This window comes from Schistocerca serialis, chromosome 9, assembly GCF_023864345.2.
Source record: "Schistocerca serialis cubense isolate TAMUIC-IGC-003099 chromosome 9, iqSchSeri2.2, whole genome shotgun sequence".
Classification (NCBI taxonomy): Eukaryota; Metazoa; Arthropoda; class Insecta; order Orthoptera; family Acrididae; genus Schistocerca; species Schistocerca serialis.
Window position 1 is genome coordinate 502,011,858 of NC_064646.1, and position 11,662 is coordinate 502,023,519.

Here is an 11,662-nt window from a genome sequence, read left to right on the forward strand (position 1 = left end):
CGGTGGCTGATGTCACAAGCGGTTTAATGGGGGAGAAGGAGCACACATCGTGGCATTGTTGAGGACTAGCAGTTAGACCGGGGAGCAGTACAGATGGCCGGCAGTTTCGCTCCCACAAGATTACCAACTAAGCTTTGCTTTTAGGCTAAATCTGCATAAGACCATGACAAAGTAATGTTTGCGTAGGTGGTGAAGTTATTTTGACTGTGAATGAATGTTTATCTTAATATGTGACAATTACTGAGTTGTAGAAACAAATAGTTAATTGAGCAAACCTTAGTACACACAACAACATGACAGTCATCGAACACGGTGAGTCAGCTGCTGTGCTCGGTCCTGCTGTTGCAAATTCTGTTTTTGCTAACTGCCAATGATCTTTGTGACCAATTGGTTATGATCTTGCTTATTTTTATGTGGGGTATCAAGTGTAAGAAAGGACTGAATTCCATGGCATCCGGTAATACAAGATCCTGGCCTTGTGCACTGGACTGAACAAGAGCGAATTTCATATGTAGTGGGTCACTTAAGGGGCGATGCCTTTCAGTGGACTCAGGAGGTGGCTACTGGATGCAAAGAGTTCACAGACTGAGAAAAGGTTTTTAGAATAATACTTGTATCTGTAGTAATGAGCAGTCCCTTTTTCCAGATATATCAAGGATCTGATGCCTTCACAGACTGTATTAACCTCCCATCCTTGTGCAGAAACATGTCTCGTGTGCCTTACTCACTATTCAGCTGCCTCCTCCAACATTCCCACCATCCGGCCACAAACTAGGGTGACTCAGTTACTCCAGTCCTGGGTGGTACTGAATCACAATCTCCACCAGGGTTTTGACCATCTCTCGTAGAAACCTTAAGTAAGAAACATCCTATCCACTATCCCTTACAACTTCTGTGCTGTATTCTACATGGGTGTAACAACCAACAAATTGGCTGTTCCTATGAATAGGCACAACAAACTGTGACCAGGAGACAGTTGCACCACCCAGTTGGTGAATATGCTGCCCAACACAATGTACTTTACTTCAACGACGGCTTCAAAGCCTGTTCCATCAGGATCCTTCCAGCTTTTCTGAATTGCACAGATGAGAACGCTCCCTGCAAGGTATCATGTGTTCTCATAACCTCTGGCTTCAGCCTTCACTAGAACCACCTGACTGCACCTAACAGCACCCTGCTATCCTTCCCCCTCCCTGTCCCAGACTCCTCCTTACCCCCATCACTCTGACTGCTTCTCTTATCAGGCACAGTTGCTCACAGTCCAGAGATAGTGGTCATGTGTGGGAGTTCTGCTTGTGTGAGTATGAGTGTGTTTTCTGCATTAGAAGGAGGCCATTGGCTGAAAGCTCACACGTATAGGAATTTTTTTGTTGTGCCTGTCTACAACTCAACATTTCATCTCTATGGTAAGTAGCAGTCTTATCTTTTTCATAATATTGTCTTTATTCCATCCTGGATTTTCATTGTTTGAACAACTGAAAATCATACTGTCTGCACAAACCTTGCCAAGTTGTGGTGCCTTGTCTGCTTCAACATTACAGATAACTGTACCATAGGTGCAACCACAATTGAGGAGTACCTGTGGTGGCCCAAACAAACATGTGGTTCCTGAAGGGGGCCAGCAGCTTTTCCAGTAGTTGCAGGATATTTAGATGATTGTCTGACCTGGCCTTGTAGTATCAACCAATATGGTCTTTCTGTGCCAGTACTGAGAATAGTTGAAAACAAGGGAAACTACAGCTATTACTTTTTGCGAGGGTATACAGCTCTACTGTATGGCTAATTGATGATGGCTTCCTTTTGGAGAAAACATTTTAGAAGTAAAGTAGTCCTTCATTCAGATCTCCAGGTGGGAATTACCCACAAGGAAGACATCATCAGGGAAAAAGAAGGTGGCATTCTACAGACAGGAGTGTGGAATGTTAGATCCCTTAATTGGGTAGGTAAGTTAGAAAATTTAAATGGATAGGATGAAGTAGATAAAGTAGAAACCAGTGAAGTTTGTTGGCAGGATGTGCAGGACTTCTGGTTAGATGAGTACAGTGTTATAAATACAGAATCAAATGCAAGTAATGCATGAGTATGTCTAATCGTGAATAATAGACTAGGAATGCAGGGAAGCTACTACGGACAGCATAGTAAACATATTGTCATAGCCAAGATAGTCATGAAACCAGCACTCACTACAGTAGTGCAAGTATAAATTTATATGTCAGCTAGCTTTACAAATGAAGAACAAATCGAAAGAATGTATGATGAGATAAAACGAATTATTCATATAGTTATGGAAGAGAAAAATTTAATTATGATGGGTAACTGGAATTCGGTTGTAGGAAAAGGAAGAGAAGGAAAAATAGTAGGAGAATGTGTACTGAGGTAGGAATGAAACAAGCAGCCACCTGATAGAATTTTGCATAGAACATACAGTCATCATTGCTAACACTTGGTCTAAGAATTATGAAAGAAGGTTGTATACATGGAAGAGACCTAGAGACACAGGAAGGTTTGAGACTGATTACGTAACGGTGAGACAAAGATTTCAGAACCAGATTTTATACTGTAAGACACTTCCAGGGTGAGATGTGGACTCTGATCATAATTTATTGAGTATGAACCGTAGATTAAAACTGAAGAAATTGCAAGAAGGTAGGAAATTAAGCAGATGGGACCTATATAAGTCGAAAGAACCAGAGGTTTTGAGACTTTCGAAGGGAGTATTGGGCAATGATTGACTGAAATGGGGAAGACAATACTGTAGAGAACGAATGGATAGGTTTAAGATGTTAAATAATGACAGTACCAGAGGATCATTTAGTTAAAAACACAAGGCCTGTCACACAAGACATCAAATTTATTGATGTGTTGGAATAACAGTTTTCCAGAGACATATTAGTCTCAACTTTATCTTCGATAAGGATAGAAGAAGCTGGAACACTGAATAAAAATTTGTGCCATGGCTGGGACTTGAACTCATATTTCTCTGGAAAAATCTTATTCCAACAGATCACCTATGCCTGAGTTACAGGTAGAGTTTCCCCATTACATACAAACAGGCAGGGCAGGGAGGTACTAATGAAATGTGTTGGAGAGCCTCGCCAATAGTGATGATGTGAGAAGGGGAAAATGGGCTGAAGGTTTGAATTGGTTTGTGTTAGGGAGGGCATTGGACTTAGATAGTCTATGCAGCTGTGGCAGCCACAATGGTGTAGTGGCTAGCACATCTGCCTAGTAAACAGGAGACCCGGATTCAAGTCCAGGGTGACACACAAATTTTAATTAATTGCTTCAGCTTCTATCCTTATCAGACATTGAATTTAATTTATAAAATGATAAAATATCAAAATGCAGGAAATGAAGCATGCAAAAGGGAATACAGATATCTAAAAAGTGAAAGGGATAAAAAGTATGAAATGTCTACAGGAAAAGTACAAGTCTACGGAAGCATGTATAACTTTCTGAAAGATAAATATCACCTAAAGGAAAATGAGAGAGACCTTTGGAGAAAAGGGAGACATCTGTATGAATATCAAGAGCTCAGGTGAAAAACCAGTACTAAGCAAAGAAGGGAAAGCTGAAAGGTGGAAGGATTATATATGAGGGGAGTGAAACTGAAGGCAAAATAATAGAATGAGAAGAGAGAGTAGAAGGGACAGACAATTGGAAAGAAATTAAGTAAACTGTTTATTATTTCAAAACTAATCACAATAGTTGTTAATAAATTTATCCCACTATGAGACATGATGGTCAAGGCCTTCATGGAAAAAGTTTGTGGTTGCCTACTGAGCCACGATTGTACCCATGTGTGCACCTCTTCATCAAAGTAAATCACAGCCACGGATGTATTTTTTGAGGGCTCCAGAAATATGGAAATCGCAAAGGGAAAGATCAGAACTGTGTGGAGGATGTGTAAGGTCTTCCTAGTGAAACTTCTACAGTATAGTCATCGGACTAAGAGCTGCATGTGTGGGTACAAACATGGTCCCATCAGAAACCGCAAACATTTTTTTCATGAAGGCATTGATTGTCTTTTCTCACAGTGGGATAAATGTAGTAACAGTTACGGCAGTAATTTTCAGTAAGTGTAGTATATATTTTTCAGGATACAATTCAGTTGTCAGTTGCAAATATATTTCTATTACACATTACTAAGTAAGTTTCTGTAATATGCATCTTATACTTCGCATAAATGTATAGCTGAGATATAAAGATTTATAATATGACTAAGTTCCTAGGCTCCTGAAGATGACAAATTAATTTGTTGAAACTGGTAAGGTGTAATAAAAATATATTTGCAACAGACAACTGAATTTTATTCTAAAAAGTGAAAAGTTTGTTTTACCAGTTTTCCATCTGTTCTGTTTTCATATTATTGCCCCCTTGCACGTGAAGAAGAGATGGGAGATACGATACTGTGAGAATTCGGAAAAACACTGATAGATCTAAGCTGAAACTAGGCTGTTGGAATAAATGACATAACCTCAGAATTGATGATACCCTCGGGAGAACCAGCCATGACTAAATTATTCCACCTGGTGTGCTAGATGTATGAGACAGGGTAAATATCCTCGGATTTCAAGGTTAACAGTAAGAGTAATAATTCCAATTACAAAGAAAACAAATGTGATTATTACTGAACTATCAGTTCAATAAGTTTTGGTTGCAAAATACCACAGGAGCTATTTACAGACGAATGGAAAAGTGGTAGGAGCTGACCTTAAGGAAAGATAAGTATGGGTTCTGGAGAACTGTATGATCATACGAGGCAATACTATCCGTACGGCTGAGGTTATAAAGACAGGCAAAGCTATGATTGCAGCATTTGTGGATTTAGAGAAAGCTTTTGACAGTGTTGACTGGCTTACTTTCTTTGGAATTGTGGAGGTAACGGGGGTAAAATAAAGGCAGCAAAAGGCTACTTACAACTTGTACAGACACCGGATGGCAGTTATAAGAGTTGAAGTGCATGAAAGGGAAGCAATTGTTGAGAAGGAGTGAGACAGGATTACAACCTATCCGCAATGTTATTCAATCTGTATATTGAGCAAGCAGTAAAGGAAACAAAACAGAATTTAGAGTAGGAATTAAAGTCCAGGGAGAAAAAATAAAACTTTGAGGTTTGCCGATGACATTGCAATTCTGTCAGAGATGGCAAGGGACTTGGAAGAGCAGTTGAACGTAATGGACAGTGTCTTGAAAGGAAGCAAAACAAGGGTAATGTAATGTAACCAAATTAAATCAGCTGATAGTAATTTTGGAAATGAAACACTAAAACTAGAGATGAGTTTTGCTGTTTGTGCAGCACAATAATTTATGATGGCCAAAACAGAGTGAATGTAAAGTGTAAACTGGCTGGCAAGAAAAACGATTTCTGAAGAAGAGGAATTTGTTAACATTGAACAAAATTTTAAGTGTTAAGAAGTCTTTTTCGAAGGTATTTGTAGCCTGGTGTGCAAGTGGAAAGTGGGTGATAAGCAGTTCAGACAAGAAGAGAACAGAAACTTTTGAAATGTGGTGCTACAGAAAATGCTGAAGGTTAGATGGGTAGACCACATAACTAATGAGAAGGCGCTGAATAGAACTGATGAAAAACAAAATCTGCGGCATAATTTGACCAAAAGAAGGGATCAGTTGATATGACACATTCTGAGACATCAAACAATTATCAGTTTAATATTGGAAGGAATAGAAGTAGGTTGCAGCAATTATTTGGAGATGAAGAGGCTTTCCTAGGACAGAGTAGTGTAGAGAGCTGCAACAAACCAGTCTTTTGACTGAAAACCACGACAGCAACTTGCATCAAATCATTGAGTAGTGAATTACAGTATTTCAGTCAGAGGTGTTTCAAAATTATAACACTCGTCACATTCGTGTTTATGGCTCAGAGTTGTCACCACCTCTTGGTATTTTGCTCCTGTCCCTTTTTCATAGTTTAAACAAACCATTTCCAGATCTCTTCCTGTTAATTTGTTACTTTTCAGTATCTCCTATATTTACTTCCATGGTATTTCAAAGCTGCCCACTATCTTCGCAGATCCACTTTTCTTTCTTTTATGAAAAGGATAGACTGCTGCTTACTATGAAGGTGACACATTGAGTGAAGTACAATGAAAAGACTGGACATTGAGCTTTCTGCCAGTCTTCTCCAGTGCAGTGCTAGGAGACTCCCATCATCCCCATCCCTTTTACAGCCCTACCTGGCTACCCTCGCCCCCGCCCCCGCCCCCGCCCCCGGCCTCGCCCCCGGCCTCGCCCCCGGCCTCGCCATCGGCCTCGCCCCCGCCCCCGCCCTCGCCCCCGCCCTCGCCCCCGCCCTCGCCCCCGCCCTCGCCCTCGCCCCCGCCCCCGCCCCCGCCCTCGCCCCCGCCCTCGCCCTCGCCCTCGCCCCCAACCAAGCCCCATGCCCCATGCCCCATGCCCCATGCCCCAGGCCCAAGGCCCAAGGCCCAAGCCCAAGCCCAAAGAGCCCAAAGCCCTCCACACACATTGGTGCTTCCATTCGACACGGTTGCATCCTGGCCAGAGATAAATCAGGTGTATTTGAGGTATGGGTGCTTTGTGTGTGTGTGTGTGTGTGTGTGTGTGTGTGTGTGTGTGTGTGTTGCCTGTGTATGTGTGTTTCCTTTATGAAGAAAGCTTCAGACAAAAGCTCAATGTGTAACATTTTTTTTTTTTTTTTTTTGTTGCACCTGTATGCAACTGAATGTGTCATCTTTATGGTGAGTAGCACTTTATCCTTTTCATAATGTTGTTATTGTGAAAAAGAATAGTTCCTACTCCAAAAATAGCGGAGATGCTGGGTCACAGATTGGCACAACAAAAACACTGTCACAAAATAAGCTCTCGGCCAACAAGTCTTATGTCAAAAAGAGATGGCACACACACACGCACACACACACACACACACACACACACACACACACACACACACACACACAAGCGCAACTCACACACACATGACCACAGTCTGTGGCAACTGAGGCTCCACTGCAAACAACAGCAGTGCAGGATGCGAGAGGTAAGCAGGTGGCGGTAAGGAGGAGGCTGGGGCAGGAAGGGGGAGTAATAGCAGGGTAGGAGTGGGGGGGGGGGGGGGACTGTGGGTGCTGTTGTGGAGTGTGCAGAGACGAGGTGCAAAGAGGGTAGGGCAGTTAGTTGCAATCAGGAGTTTAGACAGAGGGTGGGGGAGGGTTGGGATATAGTGGAAAAGGAGAGAAGCAAAAAGTGTGTGGGTGGAATAGAGGGATGTGTCATGCTGGAATGGGAACAGGGAAGGGGCTGATGGGTGAGGACAATGACTAACGAAGTTTGAGGCCAGGGGGGTTACAGAAATGTAGGATATACTGCAGGAGAGATCCCACCTGCAGAATTCAGAAAAGCTGGCATTGGTGGGAAGGATCCATATGGCACAGGCTGTGAAGCAGTTATTGAAATGAAGAATGTCATGTTTGGCGGTGTACTCAGCTACAGAGTGGTCCAGTTATTTCTTGTCCACAGTTTGTTGCTGGTCATCCATGCAGACAGACAACTTGTTGGTTATCATGCCCACATAGAATGAGCACAGTGGTTGCAGCTTAGCTTGTAGATCACATGACTGGTTTCAAAGGTAGCCCTGGCTTTGGTGGGTGGGTGATGTTTGTGACAACTGGAGTAGGTGGTGGTGGTGGTGGTGGGAGGATGTATGTCCTGTCCAAGCTCCCAACTGCACTTAGCTGCCCTACCCTCTCTCCATCTCATCCCTGCACACTCCCCAGTAGCACTCACCATCCCCCACACCTGCCCCGCTATCCCTCCCCCTCCCCACCTGAGCCTCTTCCTTATTCCCAGCCAGTTGTCTCTCCCATTACACACACTCCTGATGCTGCTGTTGCTGCTGCTGCTCGTAGTGTGGCTTCAGCTGCCACAGACTGTGGTCATGTGTGTGAGTTGCACTCGTGTGTGTGTGCGTGTGTGTGTCGTCTATTTTTGACAAGTGCCGTGTTGGCCAAAAGCTTATTTTATAACAGTCTTTTTGTTGTGCCTATCTGTGACTCAGGATCTCCACTATATGGCGAGTAGAAACTATCCTTTTCATAATATTGTTACATTACATCCTGGATTTTCCATTGTTTGATCTTTCCATAATGTTTTTGTTTATTTCTTTTTTCCTTAACTTGTGTGTGCCTGCGTCAAATTCTTCAGTGTTGTCCATTACCAGAGTTCTCACTGTGTTTGACTACTAGGTAGTCTTATTTATAAAATGTAATGAATTCCTTTGCAGTTGCCATTTTTAAATCATGAGAATTTACATAGACCTGTAAACAAGCTATAATTTCTCCGCATAGTGCATAGCAGGGGTAGGCAACCACAAAGCCTTCACGTTCTACTATTTCGTACCATCATATCAAAGTTATCTACTTTTAAAAATTCGATTGCTACATTTTTAATTTTTGGATACCGTTACTGTAAAACAACTATTTAAAACAAAAGTTTTAAATCTTCACTATTTATTCGAAACATAATAATTTTATTTCATAATATTCTCAAGTTTATTCTTACATTAATAACACAAGAATTATTTTACATTTGATGTGATATCTGAGAAGCTGTTTTGTCAACAATGTACTTGACATTTGGTGTATAACTTGTGCACTTAGTCAAATACATGAGTCCAGATGTTCATCAGTCAACCTTGTTCTGTGTTTATTTTTAATAAAGGTCATATTTGAAAACAGTGATTCACACAGCAACATTAACTAAGATAGGGTATTTCTCCTCTGCAATTAGAGGCCAACAGGTTTAGGGTTCTGCAACACTTTTGAGAAACAAATCATTTTTAATGATATTATTTCAAGTTCAAGAGCTGCCCTACCTATGAAAAAAATTTTTGCAATGGAAGACGATATATTCAATAGTTCAATGTTAGCCCAAGGGAAAGATACAAACTGGGTTACCACTGAAATCGTATTGAAGTCTGAAAACCGATCAGTGAAATCTTCCCTCAAATTGAAGATCACTATCGCATGACATTCACTATTGTAAGGTATCTCACTTCCTTCTATTTGTGTCTTCAGTGTTGGAAAATGTCTTAATTCACTTCTCTTAAGGCAGCATTCCCACAAAAACAATTTTTCAGTAAAAGAATTTACTTCAGATATCATATCAGCAATATCTTTGTCATTGCCTTGAAATTTCAAAATCACTTCATTAAGCTTTTCTGTTAGGTCAATTAAGACAACAAAATTCATAAGCCAGAGAGGATATTCAATAGAAGCTGACAGACTATTCTAATCTTGTTCTTGCAAAACCAATTTGATAGCCGGTAAAAGCTTGTGTAAATGTTGCAGCACTTTTCCCTTGCTGAGCTGTAAATCTCCATACTGTAGTTCTAGTTAAGTTGCCAAATCTTTGAAAACTCTTGTTTGAAGAGATGTAGAGTTGCTACTCGCCATATAGCGGAGATGCTGAGTTGCGATAGGCACAATAAAAGATTCACACACTCATAGCTTTCGGCCATTAAGCCTTTGTCAGCGTTAGACACACATACATACACGCGCACACACACACACACACACACACACACACACTCACGCAAATGCAACTGCATGAGTGTGTGTGCGCGAATCTTTTTATTGTGCCTATTGCGACTCAGCATCTCCGCTATATGGTGAGTAGCAGCTTTACATCTCTGGTATTGTTACATCCATCCTGGATTTTCCATTGTTTGCTTCTTTGAAGACAATGAGAACTAATTTTGTCGACTATCTTTACAACAGTATTCATAAGTTCATTCAAATTTAAAAACTTTCCACATAGAGACTGCTGATGTAAAATACAGTGATAAGTTAAAAATGCTGGAAAACTTTCATCTCTTTGGCACAGAGCAATAAAACCACTTTTAGACCCTCTCAAGGCTGGGGCTCCATCTGTGCTAATGCTTACAAGCTCGTGGATAGGTATTTTCTTTGATAGAATGAGTTGCTCCATGGCAAAAAATATATCTTCTCCTCTTGTATGGCCTTTCAAAGAAATTACTTTCAAAAGTTCTTCCTTGACAGTAAAGTTATTAAAAACCATCCTTACAAAAACTGGCCACTGAGCAGTACCTGTTGCATCAGTGGACTCATCTAATTGCATTGAAGAATAACAGCACTCATCCAAATCTGTTTTTAGTTGAAAGAAAACCTCATTAGACATTTTTTCAACTCTCCTTGTGACCGTTCTTGATGAAAGTTGAATGAATTCGATGGCAGCAACTGTTTCAGACTTGTTCTTGAAATTATGAAACAACTCGTCAGCAGCTTCTCGAAATGCTTCTTCTATGAATTCACCATCTTTGAAGGGTTTCTTCCTTTTCGCCATTACATTCGAAACATGATAAGAAGCAATGGTGGCAGCAACACTTTTGTCTACTGGTTTTGTGAACATGCTTTGTTGAAAACTTAATTGATTTAAAAACTTTCCACACAGAGACTGCTGATGTAAAATACAGTGATAAGTTAAAAATGCTGGAAAACTTTCATCTCTTTGGCACAGAGCAATAAAACCACTTTTAGAACCTCTCAAGGTTGGGGCTCCATCTGTGCTTTCTTGATTTTCTCTTTTCTCAGTTAGGAGTTTACAGGAAACTCGGTGTTAACATGTGGATGCACAGTTTTGAAATGTCTCTTGACGTTGTCTTTTTCACAAATGCAATCTTAGCACCGCACAATAAACAAATGCATGTGCCATTTCTTTCTGTTACAAAAAATTTGTGTTCCCATTCGGAATGAAAATGATAAATTTTATGTTTTTTTGATACACAACTCGTTATGCGTGAAGTCGCTGCACTACTCATACGTTCTCAAAAAGTGTCAACAAGGTATGCAAATATGCATGCTCAGTGATGAGTACTGACGGCACAAAAAAGTTCTACCTATGTCCTTTCCACACTCTGTTACACCGCAGAAATTGGTGGTACGCAGCACGAAACTCGCCGCCTTCTCCTGACACGTATCTAACACATTTCACAAAGGTGAATGAAACAGTGCAGCAATGAGTGGCGTGCAGATGGTGGCTGATTTAACTAATGTGGCAAAAAATTTTAGAGGTTCAAGGTAGATGTTGGTACCACTTCTACACTGTTATTAACAAACAAAACAACTTGTGTCGAGTATGCACAATTGATGATATTATTCAACAATTTTTCTTTTGCACTCTCAGTACCCATGCGATCTACCAAATAAGCACTCACGATCTACTAGTAGATTGCGACTGATGTGTTGCCGACCATTGGTGTATAGCATTAGATAATTCTAAATTGTCAAATTAAAAAGACTTTCTGATAGTAGATATTCTTAATCCACATTATTTCTGTTATGAAAAAGGCTGGTTGGATTATTTCTTTGTGACGAAGTATGTTATTCTTATATTTCCCATCTGAATACAACTCCAAAACTTTTACAGTAGCATCTTCATACTTACAGATTCTGTAAGTTTTTGAGTAATCTTTTTACAGTAGCATCTTTTACAGTAGCATCTTCATACTTACAGATTCTGTAAGTTTTTGAGTAATCTTTTTTGTGTTAGAATCACAGGGCAGTAAATGTTCCAAATACAGCAATGTTTTTGTATCATTTAGAACACTTCTTAGTTAATAATCTCACAACAAATTTGAAGTCAGTTATATTTTGTTTGTATTCTTCTT